General features: G+C 36.1%; 1 long non-coding RNA gene across 1 annotated transcript in view; it reads left to right on the plus strand.

Moving 5' to 3' along the window:
- The window catches only part of LOC119869619, a 46,799-nt gene extending 28,165 nt beyond the window's left edge, over positions 1–18,634 (plus strand). Inside the window, exon 3 of the long non-coding RNA XR_005371712.1 lies at positions 18,328–18,634. This is a non-coding gene — a long non-coding RNA (uncharacterized LOC119869619). The remainder of the gene's footprint in view (positions 1–18,327) is intronic.
- Positions 18,635–20,268: the final 1,634 nt, after the last annotated feature.

The raw sequence follows: 20,268 nt of genomic DNA on the forward strand, positions 1-20,268 counted from the left end.
AAGGGAAAAGGACCCAAATAAATCACAAATGAAAGGAGAAATAACATCACAAGATACAAATAATTTTGAGACATTATGAAAAACTATATGCTAACAAATTGGACAACCTGGAAGAAATGGATAAATTCCTAGAAACCTATAACTACCAAAACCGGAAGAGGGATAGATAAGAAACTTGAACTGAATGATAACCAGCAAACACATTGAGTCAGTCATCAAAAAACTCCCAACAAACCAAAGTCCAGGGCCAGATGGCTTCACAGGCAAATTCTACCAAACATTTAAGGAAAAATTAATACCTATTCTTTGCCAACTATTCCAAGAAGCAGAAATGAAAATTTCCAAATTCCTTCTACAAGGCCAGCATTACCCTAATACCAAAATCAGATTAAAAAGAGAACTGCAGGCCAATATACCTGATAACATGGATGGAAAAATTTTCCATAAAGTACTAGTGGACCAAATCCAGCAATACATTAAAAAATTAAACACCATAATCAAGTGGGATTTATCCCTGGGTTGCAGAGTGTTTCAACATTTGCAAATCAATGTGTGATATATCACATTAATAAAAGAAAGGATAAGAACCATATCATTTAAACAGATGCAGGAAAAAGATTGACAAAGTACAACATCCATTCATGATAAAAAAAAAATCCCTCAACAAAGTAGGTTTAGAGGGAACACACCTCAACATAATAAAGGCCATATTAAAAAAAAAAAAAAGCCACCTCACTGGGGGAAAAACTGAGAGCTTTTCTTTTATTCAACATAGTACTGGAAGTCCTAACTGTAGCCATCAGGCAACAGAAAGAAATAAAAAGCAACCAAATTAGCAAGGAAGAAGTAAAATTTACACTGCCGATGACATGATACCTTATACAGAAAACCTGAAAGACTCCACCAAAAAGCATCTAGAACTGCTAAATGAATTCAGTAAAGTCACAGGATACAAAATCAATGTACCAAAATCTGTTGCATTTCTATACACAAATAATGAAGCAGCAGAAAGAGAAATTAAGGAATCAATCTCAGTTGCTATTGCACCAAAAACAATAAATAGGTTTATTTTGGAATAAACCTAACCAAAGAGGTGAAAGGCCTGCACCCTGAAAACTATAAAACATTGATGAAGGGAGTGTAAAATGACAAACCAAATGGAAAGCTATTCCATGCTCATGGACTGGTGGAATAAATATTGTTAAAATATGTAGAATATTTGGGTAACATAGACATTTAATTCAATTCCTATCAAAATATCAACAGCATTTGTTTTTCACAGAGGTAGGAAAAACAATCATAAAATTTGTATGGAACAACAAAAGACCCCGAATAGACAGAAATATTAGAAAAAAAGACAAATCTGGGAGGCATCATGATTCCTGATGTCAAGTTACAATACAAAGCTGTCGTGATCAAAACAGTATGGTAGAGGCACAAAAATAGACACATAGATCAATGGAACAGAATAGAAAACTCAGAGACGAACTCCCAACTATATGATCAATTAATCCTCGACAAATCAGAATATCCACTGGGGTATAGTTGTTATCTCTTCAACAAATAGTGTTTGGAACACTGGAGAACTACATGCAAAAGAATGAAACTGGACCACGTTTGTATTTCATGCACAAAAATAAACTCAAAATAGAAGACCTAAATGTAAGACAGGAAACCATAAAGATGCTAGGGAAGAACACAAGCAGTAGCATCTCTGATATCAGCCATAGCAATCCCTTTCTAGATTTGTCTCCTGAGGGAAGAAAATGAAAGCAAAAATATTGGGACTTCATCATGATGAAAAGCTTCTGCACAGCAAAGGAAACAATCAAGCTAAAGGGCAACCTAAAGAATGGGAAAAGATACTGTGAATGACCTATCTGATAATGGGTGAGTATCCAAAATAAGTAAGGGACCTATAAAACTCAACACCTCAGAAATGAATAATCCAATTAAAATGGGCCCTAGACGTGAATGCACATTTCTCCAAAGAAGAAATCCAGAAGGCCAACGGACACATGATCAGTGATGCTCATCATCTTTTCATCAAGGAAATGCAAATCAGAAGTACAACAAGATCACTTCATACCTGTCAGAATGACTAAAATCAACAACACAAGAAACAACTGATGTTGGCGAGGATGTGGAGAAAGGGGAACCAGCTTGCGTGTTGGTGGGAATGCAGACTGGTGCAGCCACTCTGGAGAAGAGTATGGAGAAAACTACCTTATAATCCCATAACCACACTACTAAACATTTACCCAAAGAACACAAAATACTAATTCAAGGGGATACAGGCACCCTGAGGTTTACAGCAGCGTATTTGCCAAACTACAGATGCAGCCCATGTCCATCAATAGATGAATGAATGAAGATGTGGGGTGTGTGTATGTATGTGTATATACAAGTATATAATATATATAATGGAATATATAATATATAATATAATAATATAATGGAATATTACCCATTGACAAGAAAGAATGAAATCTTACCCATTTGCCATGAATGGAGCTAGAGAGTATTATGCTAAGTGAAATAAGTGAAATAAGTCAGAGAAAAATATCGTATGATTTCACTCATGTAGAATTTAAGAAATAAAGGAGCAAAGGATGGGGGAAAATAGACTATTAGCTCTAGAGAATAAATTGATAGTTACCAGAGGGGAGGAGTGGGAGGGATGGGTGAAATAGGTGATGGAGATGAAGGAGTGCTCCTGTTGTGATGAGCACTGGGTGTTGTATGCAAGTGTTGGGTCACTGTATTGTAGGCCCCAAGCTAATATTACACTGTATGTCAACTAACTGGAATATAAACACCTTTTAAAAAAGGAAGGAAAAGAAAGACACTTCCTTGAGTTAAAGGAACTCTTTTGATCAAGGTTGTTTGTTGGTTTAATTTTTAAATCTGCATATACTTCCAAAAAGCTTATATTCAAGAAAGCTAATAAAAGGCAATGTAGAGAATGGTCAGAGGGTTGACGGAGAGAGGTGGGGGAGGGATAGGCTAAATGAGTGATGGGTATTAAGGAGGGAACCTGTGCTGAGCACCCAGTGTTATGTGTAAGTGATGAATCACTAAATTCTCCTAAACCAATATTACACTGTATGTTAGCTAACTGGAATTTAAATAAAAATTTGAAAATAAAATGTAAAAAAGGGTGGTATAGATAAAAACTTAAAAATCTGTAATTATGATTTTTATGTAAATATCTCCTTTTGATTTTACTTTTTGCTTCATATATTTAGAAGCCATATTATTGCATTAGTTACATTCAAACTGTTATTTTCCTATTGAATTTACTTCATTATGACATATCTGTATCTCTAGAAATAGTCTACTTTGTCTGATACTAATAAAACCATGGCAGTTTTTTTGTTGTTTTGCTTCACATTTGCTAATCTTATATCTTTTCAATGTGTAACCTTATATTTAGAGTAGGTCTCTTGTAAATAGTACAGTAGATTCTTAACAGTTTTCCCTCTAACCGTTGTCTTCGAAATGGAATAGTTTTCCATTTTGCAAATTTTTTTAGAAGGCACATTACCTACTTATTTGAAATCCTTCATTCTAGAAATATGTGGGGCCTTACAGCATAGATAAAAGGCTCAAATAATTCTGACAAAAATCAACACAGAAAGAAAACTAGCTCTAAATCACAGTTAGATGAACATCTGTAATTTAATTTCAATTTAATTTTTGATTGGTATGTGGTATAATTGCTTTAAAATATGTGTCCCTAACAGCCATGAGCTAAGGTCCTATCAGGATACTCATGAAGGGGCTACCTGGGTGCACCTGGGTGGGGGTGATTGGCAATCTGAGTGACAACGTATCTGGAACATCTATATCCTATTATTTTTTAAAGGTTTTATTTATTTATCCATGAGGGACACAGAGCGAGGCAGAGACACAGGCAGAGGGACAAGCAGACTCCCTGTGGGGAGCCCAACACGGGACTCGATCCCAGGATCTGGGGATCATGACCTGAGCCAAAGGCAGATGCTCAACCACTGAGCCACCTGGGTGCCCCTCCTATTTGTTATTATTCATACATTACTTAGCCCCTGGATAGTCATCTGACAGTTAAACATCTGTTGCATTTAGACTTGTCTCAAAATAAGGTACAATGGAGGGATCACTCCCCTGCCCACCATGTGCACCTTTGCCCCCAAATACACTGGTGGACATTAATTTTCTGCCACAAGTCATGAAGTCACTCCAGGAATAGTACATTAAGCACATACTTACCACTTCACTGGTAAGAATACAACTCCGTTATATAATGGACATCCATGGTTCAAGATTACAGGTTACAGATTAACGAAGTTCATGAGTTCAAATTTTTCTGTTTAAAATCAGACTCTCGATCCACCTACTGCTTGAATTTGCTATAGAGGGTTAAGGTAGGACCTTATATGCAAGTAGAGGAAGTCAAGAAATCTTCAGATCTGTGTGGGCTGGAGGGGCAATCATTAAGCTATTAATGTTATTACAATGAGGAATGTATTTCTTTCCCCTATAGATTTATTTATTTGAGAGAATGAGAGACAGTGGGGGTTGGGGGAGTAGCGGCAGATGCGGAGCAAGAGAGAAAACCCCAAGCAGGCTCCATGCCCGGCCAGGACCCAATATAGGGGCTGGATCCCCTGACCTTGAGATCATGACCTGAGCTGAAATCAAGAATCAGAGGCTCAGCAGACCAATCTACCCAGCCATCCTGAGAAATTTATTTTTTTAAGGGGAAAAAAAGTTTGTAACAATAATTCAGGCCAGTTAACAAATTATTGCTTGAAGGAAAGAAATTATTACTTGTAGGAAATAAAAGGTGGGGTACATTTAAAAGGCACTAGATTCACTGACCCTAGGGCCGTCCTGGAGACCCCATGCAGGAAATTTGGAATTATATTGTATTTTTCTTTACTGAAGTATGATCAACATGTAACATTAGTGGCAGGTGTACAATATAATATTTGTGTATATTGAAAAATTATCACCCCAGTAAGTCTAGTTAACGTCTGTCAGCCTACATAGTTAGAAAATTTTTTTGATATGAGAACTTTTAACTGTTTGCAGCTTTCAAATATGCGATACATTGTTAACTATAGTCACCAAAATTGTACCTTTTAACCTCCTTCACCCATTTTACTCAAACCCCATCAAATGTCCCTGGCAGTCACCAACCTGTTTGCTGTATCTGGCTTTGTTTTTACTTGTATTATTATTTTTTTTTTAGATTCCGTGTATCAGTAAGATCATACCATATTTGTCTAAATCTGACTCATTTCACTTAGCATAATGCCCTCAAAATCCATCTATGTATGGCAAATGGCAAAAATTCCTTTTTTTTTTATGGCCGAATAATATTACACTGTGTATACATCCTACATTTTCTTTATTCATTCATCCATCAATGGACACAGATTGTTTTCCTATCTTGGCTACTTATTAACGCTACAATGAACATAGAGTATACACACCTCTTTTGAGTTAGTTTCCTTTTCCTTTGGAGAAATGCCCACAACTGGAATAGCTAGATCATTTTGATAATTCTATTTTTAATTTTTCTCTTTTTGAGGAATCTCCATACTGTTTACCAAGGTGGCTGCACCAATTTACAGTCCCACCCACCATGCACAAGGGATTCTTTAATCCATATCCTCACCAACACTTATTTTTTCTTTTTGATGATAACCATTCTTACAGTTACAGAAATAATATTTCAGAAACAATAACAGAAATAACATTTCATTGTGGCTTTGATTTGTATTTTCCCTGATGATTATGATAGCAAACATCTTTCCATGTTACCTGTTAGCCATCTGCACATCTTCTGTGGGAAAAAAATTGTCCATTCATATATTCTATCCATTTTTTTTATAAAGGATTTATTTTTTTATTTTTTATTTATTTATTTTTTATTTATTTATGATAGTCACACAGAGAGAAAGAGAGGCAGAGACATAGGCAGAGGGAGAAGCAGGCTCCATGCACCGGGAACCCGACATGGGATTCGATCTCGGGTCTCCAGGATCACGCCCTGGGCCAAAGGCAGGCGCCAACCGCTGCGCCACCCAGGGATCCTTATTCTATCCATTTTAATCAGATTTTTTTTTTGATGTTGAGTTGTTGGAGTTACAAATTTCAGATGTTAACCTCCAATGAGATATGGTTTGCAAATATTTTCTCACATTCAGTAGGTTGTCTTTTCATTTGATTTTCTTTTCCACTGTGCAGAAGCTTTTTTGTTTGGTGTGATCCCACTTACTTAGTTTTGCTTTTGTTGCTTTTGATATCAGGTCCGAAAAATCACTGCCAAGGTTTATGTCAAATTGCTTAGCCATATGTTTCCTTCTAGGACTTTCATGGTTTTGGGTCTTACATTCAAGCTATTAACCCATTTTGAATTAATTTGAATTAACTTGAATTTAAGCAATATAGTGGTCCAGATTTATTCTTTTGCACATGGCTGTCCACTTTTTCCAATACCATTTATTGAAGACACTGTCCTTTCCCTAATGTATATTTTTGACTCCTAGCTCATAACTTAACAATGTACGCATAGGCTTATTTCTGGACTCGGTATATTCTCTTCCATTGACAGATCCATTTTTATGTCAATATCACACCATTTTGATTATTATAACTTAGCAGTTTCAAATCTGGGAACATGATGCCTCCAGCTTTGCTCCTTTTTCATAAGACTATTTCAGCTGTTTGGGATCTTTTGCGGTTTTGCGCAAATTTCAGGATTGTCATACTTAAGTGGACAATGTCACTAAAAAATTGATAAGGATTGCATTGAATCTGTAGATGGCTTTGGGTAGCGTGTACAGTTACCAGCACAAATTCTTCCACCCCCATTTTTGTCATCTTGAGCTGTTTACATCAATGTGTTGTGGTTTTCAGAATACAGGTCTTTCACCTCCTTGGTTAAATTTATTTCCAGGTGTTTTATGTGTATAATGTAATGATTTCATATCTGTAGACATTGTAAAATCACCACAACAAGTCCATTTAACATCTATCACCTTACATAGTTCAGTTTTTTCTTGTGTTGAGAATTTAAAGCTCTCTTTGCGTAACAGCAAATATGCGATATAATACTATTAACTATAGTCTCTATGTTGGCCATTACACCTCCATAACTTTTATAACTCAGTTTGTACCGGTTCACCCATTTCCCCCACCATCTGTGCTCCATTTCTGACAACCACCAATCTGTTCTGAGTTGAATTCTTTGTTTTTAGATACAGTACATAAGTGAGCTCGTATAGAATTTGTCTCCACTTATTTCATTCAGCACATGCCCTCAAGATTGTCACACGTGGCAAGATTTCATTTTTTTATGACTGAATAATATACTCACATCTTCATTGTCCGTTCATCGGTCAGTGGATACAGTCCCCCCATATCGTGGCTGCTACTAATGCTGCAATGACTATGAGAATGCATAGATCTTTTCAGGTTAGTGTGTTCATTTTCACTGGGTGAATACCCAGGATTGGGATTGCTGGATCGCATTGTAGTTCAATTTATAATTTTTTTGGGAGATTTCAATGCTATTTTTCATCGTGACTACACCAATTTAGATTTCTACCAATAGTACAAACTATTACCTTCACTCCACATCCTTGCCTACACGTTATCTTGTTTGTTTTGAATAATATTCATTCTAACAGGTGATTAGCTGTTTTTTTTTTCAATAATATCTGTTAATGAGATGGTAGCTATTATGGTTTTGGTTTGCATTTCCCTGATGGTTAGTAATGATGTGCATCTTTTCATGCATTTGTCGGCCATCTGTATATCTTTATTTATTTTTTCATCTGTATATCTTTAGGAAAAATATCTATTTAGTTCCTCTGTACATTTTCATAATCATATTGTTATTTTTTTTTGCTATTGAGTTGTACAACTTCCTTATGTATCTTAAATATTAATCTTTTATGTGATATAATTTGCGAATATTTCTCTCATTCTGTAGAGCGTTTTTTCACTTTGTTGCTTTCCTTTACCACGAAGAAGCTTTTTAGTTTGATATAGTCCCTCTTGTTTTTGCTTTTGTTGTCTGCTCCAAAAAAATCATTGCCAAGAATGATGTCAGGGAGCTTACCCTCATGTTTTACAGTTTCAATTCTTATATTCAAACTATTAATCCTTTTTGAATTTTTGTGTATAAACCAATATCATGGTCTAGTTTTATTCTTTTGTATGTGGCTATTCAGTTTTCCCAGCACCACTTATTGAAGAGATTATTTCCGCATTTATATTTTTGGCTCCTTTGTTGTAAGTTAATTGACTGCACATGTGTGAATTTATTTCTTGGCTCTCAATTCTGTTTCATTGATCTTTGTGTGTTTTCTTATGCCAACACCATACTGTTTTGATTACTATAGCTTTGTAATAGTGTCTGAAATCAGGGCATATAATGCCTCCAGCTTTGTTCTTTCTCAAGATTGTTTTGGCTGTTTGGGGTCGTTTGTTGTTTCATAGAGATTTTAGGATTTTTTTTTTTCTATTTATGTGGAAATTGCCTTTGGAATTCTGATAGCAATTATATAGACCTATATCTGTTGATTGTTAATTCCTCCAATTTGTAAGTAAGAAATATCTTTAAATTTATTTGTCTTCAATTTCTTTCATTAATATAGTAATCAATGTACAGGTCTTTCAGTCCCTTGATTAAATTTATTCTTAGATATTCTTTATGCAATTAAAAGTGGGATTGTTTTCTCAGTTTCTTTCTGATACTTCGTTATTAGTGCATATAAATGCAAGGGGGTGTTGTTTATTGATTTAGTATCCTGCAACTCAACTGAATTCGTTTATTAATTTAAGCAGTTAATTTTTTTAAGATTTATTATTTTTTTTTCATGAGAGACACACACAGAGGCAGAAAAACAGGCAGAGGGAGAAGCAGGCTTCCTGCAGGGAGCCTGATGTGGGACTTGATCCCAGATCCCAGGATCCCAGCCTGAGCCAAAGGCAGGCGCCCAACCACTGAGCTGCACAGGTGTCCCTCAAACAGTTATTTGGTGGAGTACTTAGTTTTTTATTTATAATATGTCATCTGAAAATGTTAACTACTTTTTCCATTCTAATTTGAGTGTGATCTATCTATATATATTTTAGTTATTTATTTTATTTATTTTATTTTATTTTATTTTATTTTTTTGCCTAATTGCTCTGGCTGTGACTTCTAGTACTATATTGAATAAAAATGACAAGAGATGGTCCTGATTTGTAACTGCTCTTGGGAAAGCTTTCTTCACCATCCAGTATAATGTTAGCCATGCACTTGTCATATATGGCTTTTCTATTATGTTGAAGTATGTTCCCTCTATACTCAGTTGGCTGAGAGTTTTTATTGTGAATGAGTGTTAAATTGTTCAAGTTTTTTTCTGCAGATATTAAGGTGATTATGATATTTTTATTGAAGTATGGCTGACATGAAACATTAATTTAAGGTGTACAACATGCTGGTTTGACATGTATGTACTTTATGAAGTGATCACAATGTCTGGTTCCCATCTGTCACACATCACTATTACAATCCTCTTGACTATATTCCCCATGCTGTACTGTACATCCCTGGGGCTTATTTTATAACTAAAAGTTTGTACCCCTCAATCCCCTTGAAAGATTTTGACCAAGCTCCTGTCACCACCCACTTTGGAAGCCACAAGTTTATTCTCTGTATTTATGAGTCTGTTTCTGTTTTTGTTTGATTCACTTGTTTTGTTGTCTTGATTCCACGTATGTGAAATCACAAGGTATTTCTCTGACTTACTTCAGATAGTAACATGTTATACCTTCTAGGTTCATCCCTATTGCTGCAAATAACAAGATTACAATATTTTTATGGCTGAGTAAAAATTCAATTGTGTGTATATAGACCACATCTTTATCCATTCATCTATTGGTGGATACTTAGTTTGCTTTCATATTGTGGTGATTGTAAAAAAAAAAAAAAAAGATTCAATGAACATAGGGTCCTGTACATCTTCTTCAATTAGTGTTTTCATTTTCTTTAAATATATACCTGAAAGGTAGAACTTTTAGATAGTATAATATTTCCTATTTTTAATTTTTTTGAGAAAGAGTGATTCCTCAATAGTGACTGCACCAATTTGCAATCCCACCAACAGTGCATGGCAGTTTTCTTTTCTCCATATCCTGGCCAACACTTGTTAATTCTTTTCACTTTGATACTAGCCATTCTGGCAGGTGTGAGGTGATATCTTACTGCGGTTTTGATCTATATTTCCTTGATGATTAGTGATGTTAAGCATCTTTTCCTGTGTCTCTTTGGAGAATTATCTATTCATGTTTTCTGCCCATTTTTAAATCGGATTGTTTGCTTTTTTAGTGTTGAGTTGTATGAATTCTTTGAATATTTTTCATATTAACCTTTTATCACATATATAATTTGCAAATACATTCTTCCATTCAGTAGATTGCCTTTTCATTTGGTTAATGGTTTCCTATCCACAAAAGCTTTTTCTTTGTTATAGGACAAATTGTGTGTTTTTTGTCTTTGTTGTCCTTGCCTCAAAAGATATAAAAAAATCGCTAAGACAGAAGTCCATGAATTTACTGCCTTTGTTTTCTTTTGGGAGTTTTATGGTTTCAAGTCTTATGTTTAGGTCTTCAATTCATTATGACTTCATTTTTGCATTTGATCTAAGAAAGTGGTCCAACTTTATTCTTTCACATGTAGCTGTCCAGTTGTCCCTGCACCATTTAATGAGGAGAATGAGGAGTCTGTCTTTCCCCATTGTATGTTATTATCTTCTTCATCGTAGACTGACTATACAAGTGTGGGGTATTGCTTAGTTCTCTATTCTGTTCAGTTAATTAAGGTTCCTGTTTTTGTGCCAGTATACACTATTTTGATTACTATCGTTTGTTAATATAGTTTGAAATCTGGACCACAATATCTCTAGCTTTGTTATTCTTAAGATTGCATTAGCTATATTCAGGGTCTCTTGTGGATCCATCCAAATTTTAGAATTGTTCCACTTTTGTAAAAAAAAAAATGCTGTTGGTATTTTGTAGAGATTGTGTTCAATCTGTAGATGGCTTTGGGTAACATGGACATTTTAACATTAATTCTTCCAACCCATGAGCATTGTATATTTTCCATTTATTTGCATCATCTTTAGTTTCTTTCATCAATGCATAGTAGTTTTTGGAGTACAGGTCTTTTATTCCATTGATTAAATATATTTCTAGGTATTTTATTCTTATGCAATTGTAAATGGAATAGTGTTCATAGTTCTTCTTTCAGATACTTGGTCATTAGCATATAAAAATACAACTGATTTTTGTATATTAATTTTTATTCTGCAATTTTATTGAATTTATTCTAATAGTTGTCAGTGGAGTCTTTAGGGTGTCTAAATATAGTATCATATCAACTGTAAATAATTTTTACTTGTTCCTTACCAATTGTGATGTCTTTACTTCTTTTTCTTGTCTTATTGCTGCGGCTAGGATTTCTAGGACTATGCTGAATAAAAATGGAGAGAGTGAACTATATTACATTGTTCCTGATCTTAGAGGAAAATCTCTAGTTTCTCACCACTAGGTATGATGTTAATTGTGGTTATTTCAAATATGACCTTTACTATTGAGTTATGTTCCTTCTAACCCCACTTTGTTGAGGGCTTTTTTATCCTTAATGAAGGGCTTATTTTGTCAAATGCTTTTTCTGCATCTATTGAGATGAATATATGGTAATACAAATTTTCAGAAAGCAGGGGTACCCACAGTTATTTGCATGGTATTGACATTTTAACAATATTAACTCTTTCAGTTTGTGACCATGCACTGTTTCTATTTTTTAACTTTCCTAATATCTTTCATCAGTATCTTGTAGTGTTTGGTATACAGGTCTTTAAATTTCTTTGTTAAATTTATATTTAGATATTCTTTTTGATGCATTTGTTAATGGGATTGTTCACTTCTCTTTTTGATGGTTTATTGTTGGTGTATAGAAACACAACAGATTAAAAATAAACCTGCCCTACGACCCAGCAATTGCACTATTGGGGATTTACCCCAAAGATTCAGATGCAATGAAACGCCGGGACACCTGCACCCCGATGTTTATAGTAGCAATGTCCACAATAGCCAAACTGTGGAAGGAGCCTCGGTGTCCATCGAAAGATGAATGGATAAAGAAGATGTGGTCTATGTATACAATGGAATATTCCTCAGCCATTAGAAACGACAAATACCCACCATTTGCTTCAACGTGGATGGACCTGGAGGGTATTATGCTGAGTGAAGTAAGTCAATCGGAGAAGGACAAACAGTGTATGTTCTCATTCATTTGGGGAATATAAATAATAGTGAAAGGGAATATAAGGGAAGGGAGAAGAAATGTGTGGGAAATATCAGGACGGGAGACAGAACATAAAGACTCCTAACTCTGGGAAACGAACTAGGGGTGGTGGAAGGGGAGGAGGGCGGGGGATGGGGGGGAATGGGTGACGGGCACTGAGGGGGGCACTTGACGGGATGAGCACTGGGTGTTATTCTGTGTTGGTAAATTGAACACCAATAAAAAATAAATTTATTAAAAAAAAGGAACACAACAGATTTCTGTATATTAATTCTGAATCCTGAAATTTACTTATTCTAAGATTTTTTTTTGTGGAGTCTTTAGAGTTTCATATATAGTTTCATGTCATCTGCAAATAGTGACCAATTTACTTCTTCCTTACCAATTTGGGTGCATTTATGTCTTACTCTTGCCTGACTGCTATTGGTAGGACTCCTAGTACTGTGTTGAATAAAAAGGCAAGAGTAGGCATTTTTGTATTGCTCTATGTCTTAAAGGAAAAGCTTTTAATTTTTTACTATGAAGTATCATGTTATAATACATGGCCTTATTATGTTGGGGTATATTCCCTTTATATAGGCTTTGTTGATTTTTATCATGAATGGATGTCAAATGCGTTTTCTGCATCTATTGAAATATTACAATTTTATCTTTCATCTCGTTAATCTGCTGTATCATGCTGATTTGTGGGTATTGAACCATTTTTGTTTATTTTTTCTTCTTTAGCTAGGCCTGTATTGCTGTGTAGCTCACTCTTAAAACTGCTTTACTGTGTTCCAAAGATTTTAGAATAATATTTCCATTTTTATTTGTCTCAAGGTATTTTTTTATTTTTCTTTTGATTTTTTCTTTTCATTGACATATTGGTTGTTCAGTAGCATGTTATTAAGTAATCTCTTTGTTCTTCCAGTTTTTCCCCCCAGGAATTAATTTCTAGTTTCATATCATTATGGTCAGAAAAGATGCTTGGTATCACTTAAATCTCTTTGATTTATTGAGACCTTTTGGGTGGCTTAACATGTGGTCTATCCTGGAGAACATTCTATGTGATGTATATATATTCTGCATTGTTTGGATGGAATGTTCTGTGTATACCTGTTAATTCCATATGGTCTAATGTGTTGTTTAAGGCCAATGCTTCCTTACTGAATTTTTTTTTTTTTGTACCAACTGCCCATTAAAGTAAATGGAGTGTTAAAGTTCCCTCCTATTACTGAATTACTATAAATTTATTTAATATTTGCTTTACATATTTAGGTGCTTCTATGTTGGATATATAGATATTTACAATTGCTATATATTCCTGTGGTATTGATACCTTTGTTATGTAATGCCCTTGTTTGTCTCTTGCTACAGTCTTTGCTCTAAAATCTGCCCCCCCATTAAGTATTGCTACGCCAGCTTTTAAAAATTTCATCTACTTGGAATCTTATTTTTCACTTCCAAACTAGATGTGTTTTTAGTTATTATGTGAATTCTTGTAGGCAGGATATGGATGGGACTTGTTTTTTAGCCATTTAGTCTCTTCTATCTTTTGATTGGGGCATTTAGTTGATTTACCTTTAAAGTAATCAGTCAGGGATCCCTGGGTGGCGCAGCGGTTTGGCGCCTGCCTTTGGCCCAGGGCGCGATCCTGGAGACCCGGGATCGAATCCCACATCGGGCTCCCGGTGCATGGAGCCTGCTTCTCCCTCTGCCTATGTCTCTGCCTCTCTGTCTCTCTCTGTGTGACTATCATAAATAAATAAAAATTAAAAAAAAAAATAAAAAAATAAAGTAATCAGTCAGTAAAGCTGGCTGATAGGTATGTACTCCTTGCTATTTTGACCCTGTTTTCTGGTTGTTTTTGCAGTGATCTATTCCCTTTATTGTCTTGCTCTTATTCTGTTATTTGATAAATTTAGTGTTAATATTCCTTTCACTTTATTTTTGAGTATTATAGGGTTTGGGCTTGTGGTTACCATGAGGATTATTTATAATACATGGTGTATATAGTGGTATATTTTAAGTTGATAACTGCTTAATGTCAAATATATTCTAAAAGCACCATTTTTTTGCTACCTTCCTGTATATTTGATATTATAATATTTGTTATGGCCTTTTCTGCTAAAGAAGACTCTAGCATTTCTTATAAGACCAATTTAGTGGTGATGAACTCACTTAACTTTTGTTTGTCTGGAAAAATCTTTCTCTTTCAATTCTGAATGATAACCTTGCCAATTAGAGTATTCTTAGTTTTAGATGTTTTCCTTTTTAATTCTTTGAATATATTTTGCCATTCCATTCTGGCCTGAAGCTTTATGGGTGATACCATATATATAACTAGTTTTTTTCCTTTTGCTGCTTTTAAGACTCCCTATCTTTAATTTTTGAAATTTTAGTTACTATATGTCTTAGTGTGGATTTCTTTGGGTTTATTTTGTTTGGGGATCTCTGTTTCCTGGACCTGAATATCTGTTTTCTTTTACAGGTTAGAGAAGTTTCAGAAATTAAGTTTTCTGCCCCTTTCTCTCTTTTGGCCTTCTGAAATTCCTATAATGCAATATTAGCATTATCTCAGAGGTCTTTTAAATTATTAATTTTTTTCTTTTTGCTGTTCAGCTAGGATGATTTCTATTACCATATCTTTGAGATTGTGTTTTTCATTTCAGTTATTCAATACTGTTTCTTTTTTATATTTTTGATCTCTTGGTCAAAACTCTCACTGTCATTCATCCATTTTTGGATTCAGTGAGCATCTTCTATGACCTTTACTTTGAACTCTTTATCAGGTTCATTGTTTATCTCCATTTCACTTAGTTCTTTTTCTGAGTTTCTGTCTTTCCATTGGAATAGATTTCTCTGCCACCTCATTTTGTCTATCTGTGTTTGTTTCTCTGTGTTAGGTAGATCACCTATTTTGTTGGGTCTTGTAAGTGTGGTCTTGTGTTAAGTGAATCTGGTGGCACCCAGGAGCGCAATCTTCCCGAGTTACCAGAACCAGGCACTCCACCGGTCTCCCCTGTGGGCACCCTTCTCCCCTGTGACTACTCAGGCAAACTGCTAGGTGGGGCTGGCCCCTGGAGTGGCTAGCTGAGAGGAAGATCTGCATCTGCCAGGGCATATGAGGGGGGCAGGGATAGCCCCAAGTTTGGCTGGCTATTAGGCAAGTTGTGAATGTTTGCAGGCATGCAGAGAGGTGAGGGTTGCCCTGCCTATGGCAAGGGACCCTTTGGAGGGAATGCAGTCTTCCTACTGGATGTGGCAGGACAGCAGCCACTTTGTGGGGTGATGGTCCCATCTGAGTCCATGCATCAGGTTTGGCAGAGGATCCAAAGGAGAAGGAAGAGGATGACAGCACTGGCTGTGGATTCATTGCTGGGTTTTCTATTTTGTTCTATTGATCTATGTGTCCATTTTTGTGCCAGTACCAACCCGTTTTGAACACTACAGCTTTGTAATGTAACTTGACGTCAGGAATTGTGATGCCTCCAGTTCAGCTTTTATTAAAGTTGCTTTGTCTATTCAGGGTCTTTTGTGGTTCTATACAAATTTTCAGGGTTGTTCTAGCTTTGTGAAAAATGCTGTTATTTTTATAGGGGGTTGCATTAAATGTGTAGATTGTTTTGAATAGCATAGACAAGTTAACAATATTTGTTTCTTCAATCCATGAGCAGAGGATGTTTTTCCATTTTGATTGTGTCATCTTCAATTTCTTCAGTGTTGTATTGTTTTCAGAGTACAGGTCTTTCACCTCTTTGGTTAGGTTTATTCCAAGGCATCTTATTGGTTTCGGTGCAATTTTAAATGGAATTGATTCCTTAATTTCTCTTTCTGCCACTTATTATTTGTCTTTAGAAATGCAACAGATTTAAGTATATTGGTTTTTGCATCCAAAATGAAATGAAATCGTTTATCAGTTCTAGCAGTTTCTTGTTGGAGTCTTTCTGGTTTTACTTAGAGTATCATGTCATCTCTGAATAGTGAAAATTTGATTTTTTCCTTACCAATGTGGTTGCCTTTTATTTCTTTTTGTTGACTTATTGATATGAAAAACCATATTCCAACAAATTGGACAACCTGGAAGAAATGGATAAATTCCTAGAAACATATGAACTACTAAAACAGGAAGAGATAGAAAACTTGAACAGACTGATATCCAGCAAAGACATTGAATTAGTAATCAAAAAACTCCCAACAAACAAAAGTCAAGGACCAGATGGCATCACAGGTGAATTATATGAAACATTTAAAGAAAAGTTAATACCTATTCTTTTCAAACTATTTCAAAAAATAGAAATGTGAGGAAAACTTCCAAATTCATTCTCTGAGGCCAGCACCACCAAAACCAGATAAACTACACTATAAAGGAACGACAGGCCAATTTTCCTGATGCACATGGGTGTAAAAAATCTCAATAAAATATTAGCAAACGGAATCCAAGAATACATTTAAAAAAAATCATTCGCTACAATCAAGGGATTTTATTCCTGAGTTGCAACAGTGTTTCAATATTTGCAAACCAATCAACATGATACCCTACATTGATAGAAGAAAGGTTAGGAATCATATGATCATTTCAATAGATGCAAAAAAAAAAAGGATTTGACAAAGTACAACATTCACTGATGATTTAAAAAAAGAATCCTCAATATAGTAGGTTTAGAGGGAACACAACTCAACCTAATAAGACCATATATGAAAAACCTACAGATAATACCATTCTCAATGGGGGAAAAACAGAGCTTTTTCTCCATGGTCAGGAAAATGATAGAATGTTTACTCTCACCACTGTTATTTAACATAGTACAGGCAGCAGCTTTATTTATTTATTTATTTATTTATTTATTTATTTATTTATTTATTTATTTATGCAGCAGCTTTTAAACTGTGAAAATGTATGCAGTTCTTTGGCAGTACGACTTTAAATCCTTGTGACCTCAGGAACAGGTGATCTAGAAGCATCCCCTGGTCAACAGTTGCAAAAATTGGGGCACTGGTTGAGTTACCAGAAATCTGCAGTGAGGGAGAGGGAAGGTGCAAAGATGGTATTCCTTGGTTCGTGCTTCCTTATAAGAACTGTAGACTCTAGATATATGGTAAACCTGAAGCCTGTCCCTTTAGCTGAAGCTCCAGAATAAGCAAAGAGGTCTCCTTCACAGAAAGTCTGGGAGCAGGGGGCAGGTTCTGTTACTCTCTGTGTGGTACTCTCTGGGGGCGATGGATGGCCCAAAATTGTCTGTCTGTTAGAATCATTAGAGACCTAGGAACACCACAAGCTCCCTTGGCCAACAGACCCAGGGAATCACGAGGCATCCCCTGGTTTGGCAGCCACAAAAGCAGAGCACCAGGCATTAAAAACTAGGGAACCAGATCTATAAAAGTGTTCTCTTTAGAGTGATACTTGTATGGCAGCAAAAGAATAAGAAAATAGTACCCACTGTCAGAGTTCTCTGGAAAGATCTACAGTGAGCACTTAGATTAAACACATGTTTAAGAATCCTGCCCCTCAGCCTTCTGCTTGATAAGCTAACAGGCTTCTTTCACAGAAAGATTGAGTTCCTGGGTTTGTTGCCTCTTGCCATGCTGAGTGTGGCAGACGTTTAAAAACTCTTTCTACATTGGTTATAGTCCTATGGGACCTGTGAGCATAAATGCTGCTGGAGCCTGGTGATTTAGAGGTACGCTCTGGCAGCAGCTGCAAAAGTTGAGGTACCAGACAAAGGTATAAACTCTTTTTGGGGAGATATTTTCAAGCTGGAGGAAGGCAGAGGGAGATCACAAAGGTAGTGTATACCAGCCTCTATTTCCTGAGAGGGACTCTCTGGGCCCCTGTATGTGTTGCAGACCAGAAGCCTACCCTTCAGTCCACAGCTCCTGGACAAGCAACTCTAAGAAAGACAGAGGTGTGTTTCAGTCTGCTGTCTCTGCAGTGTCCCTGGTGTGCTAGGGACTGCCAAGAACCGTCTCTGATGCTTTTTCTTTTTTTTTTACAGTTCCTTGTGTCTCAGGAACACAAACTACACCCCAGCCCCCTGCATTGGGCTCCAGAGCCAGGTAATCAGTGGGTGTCTTCTGTGCTGCAGCTGCAAGAACAATGGCACTCAAAATAAGAGCTGTCACTTGATAAAATCACGCTGGCCGGCATTGTCGAGGCAGAGAGAGAACATAAATGTGGTGCTAATCAGTTGGAAGGTAAAGATGGCACCTGCCAAGAAAAAGAAAGTGATGCTGTAGCAGGAGAGAGGACAAAGAATAGTGCCTGCTAGCACCTTCATCCCTGGCAAGTATCCTAATAGGCCCCTGCTCCACTGGCTGATGCATTAAATTTAGGAATATAATCTCTTGCACATGTATTCTGGGGCTTTTCAAATGTCTGCTTTTGTGCTGAGTCCAGGAATAAGTGAGTCTGAGCACAAGCCCTGTAAATGCAGTTTCTCGGTTCATTAGAGACTTTGAGTTTCATAAATGCAAGACTCATTGATTGTTAAAGGCAGATGTTAGGGGGCTTCCCTCTTAGGGGCTGGTCTTAGAAACTGAAGTGTCTGATGTGGGGTAAAACACTTTCTCTCCTTAAGGAGGAGCTCTGGGTTTGTGAGTTTGCTCCTGATTGTGGATCGCCACGCCCGGGGTGGAGTTTATGGGGTTCATGGTGGGGTTTGAGATCTTGGCTTTTCCACTGCCATGAAATGGGCCTTCTTGTGGTTGCCAATGTGAAGGAGCTGCTCAGCTAGTTTTCAAGTGTTTTTTGGGTAGAATTATTCAATATATAGCTATAGATTTTATGTGATCATGGGAGGAGGAAGTGCAGGATATTCTTATGTCAGCATGTTGGACTGCCTCCAAGATAAACTTCTTTTGTAATTTTTTTTTCTCAAGACTTTAAAAATAAGTGCTTTCATTTTAGAATAATTCGGGATTTTTTAAATTGTGATATATATATAATGCAAGTGATCCTTGAATACCCTTCACCAAGTTTTGTCTTTCATAATCTTTCATAATGGTATGTTTGCCAAAATTAATAGATTAACCCTAGTGAATTGTTATGAACTAAAATCTAGACTTCATTTGGATTTCACCCCCACTAATGTCCTTGTTCTGGTTCAGGATCCAATACAGAGCACCACATTACATTTTGCTTGACATTTTGGGGGTTTTGTCATTAATTTAAATAATTTTTACCAATTCTCTTACCAGCTTTTGGTTATATGGTCTAATTGCTTTTGAATGCCCAGCTTTGAATAAAGTAGCTTCGTACATTTCTAGAGGAAGCTAGTTCTTTATACTTGATATAAAATATACTTTATATACTTGGATAACATACTAAGCTGACTTGCTCTATGTGATTAGTACCTAAAATCCGTTATAAGTTGGAAGTTGAATGGTACCTATTAAGAATGACAACTTTTTAGAATAATGGGTCTCTAGCTCTTCTTTCTAATGGTAGTTGGGTTGCAGAGCCAGTTACCTACTATAGAGTCTCCTAGTGTACGATAAAAGCTGTGTTATCTGCATGTGTGTGAAAATGCATCCTTCTATTTTTATAGTAGAAGGAAAAATACCCCACTTAGCCAAAATTTACCATAAGAGGAGCCAAGAAGGACTGTTGGAATCTTAAAGATGAGGGAATTGGGCCCCACAAATCCTGAGTCTGCTCAGAATAACTTGGCTAGGAAATGGCGATGCTGGGATCAAGCTACACAAGAGTCCAGGCCACTCTAAGTTACTTCCACTCTTAAACTCTGTCTGCATTTGGCCTCGTGTTCTTATGTACAGGATAAATCAATACTATTTTAAGTGCATATTTAAATTTGACTTCCCAAGCTTCTGTTTATCTTGACAGATAAACTGACTTTAAAGTGAGCATTCTGATTTCTTTCTCTGCACCTTAACTTCACTTTTATTATAGCATACCCAATAGGGAAAAATTACATTTG

This window comes from Canis lupus, chromosome 16, assembly GCF_011100685.1.
Source record: "Canis lupus familiaris isolate Mischka breed German Shepherd chromosome 16, alternate assembly UU_Cfam_GSD_1.0, whole genome shotgun sequence".
Lineage (NCBI taxonomy): Eukaryota > Metazoa > Chordata > Mammalia > Carnivora > Canidae > Canis > Canis lupus.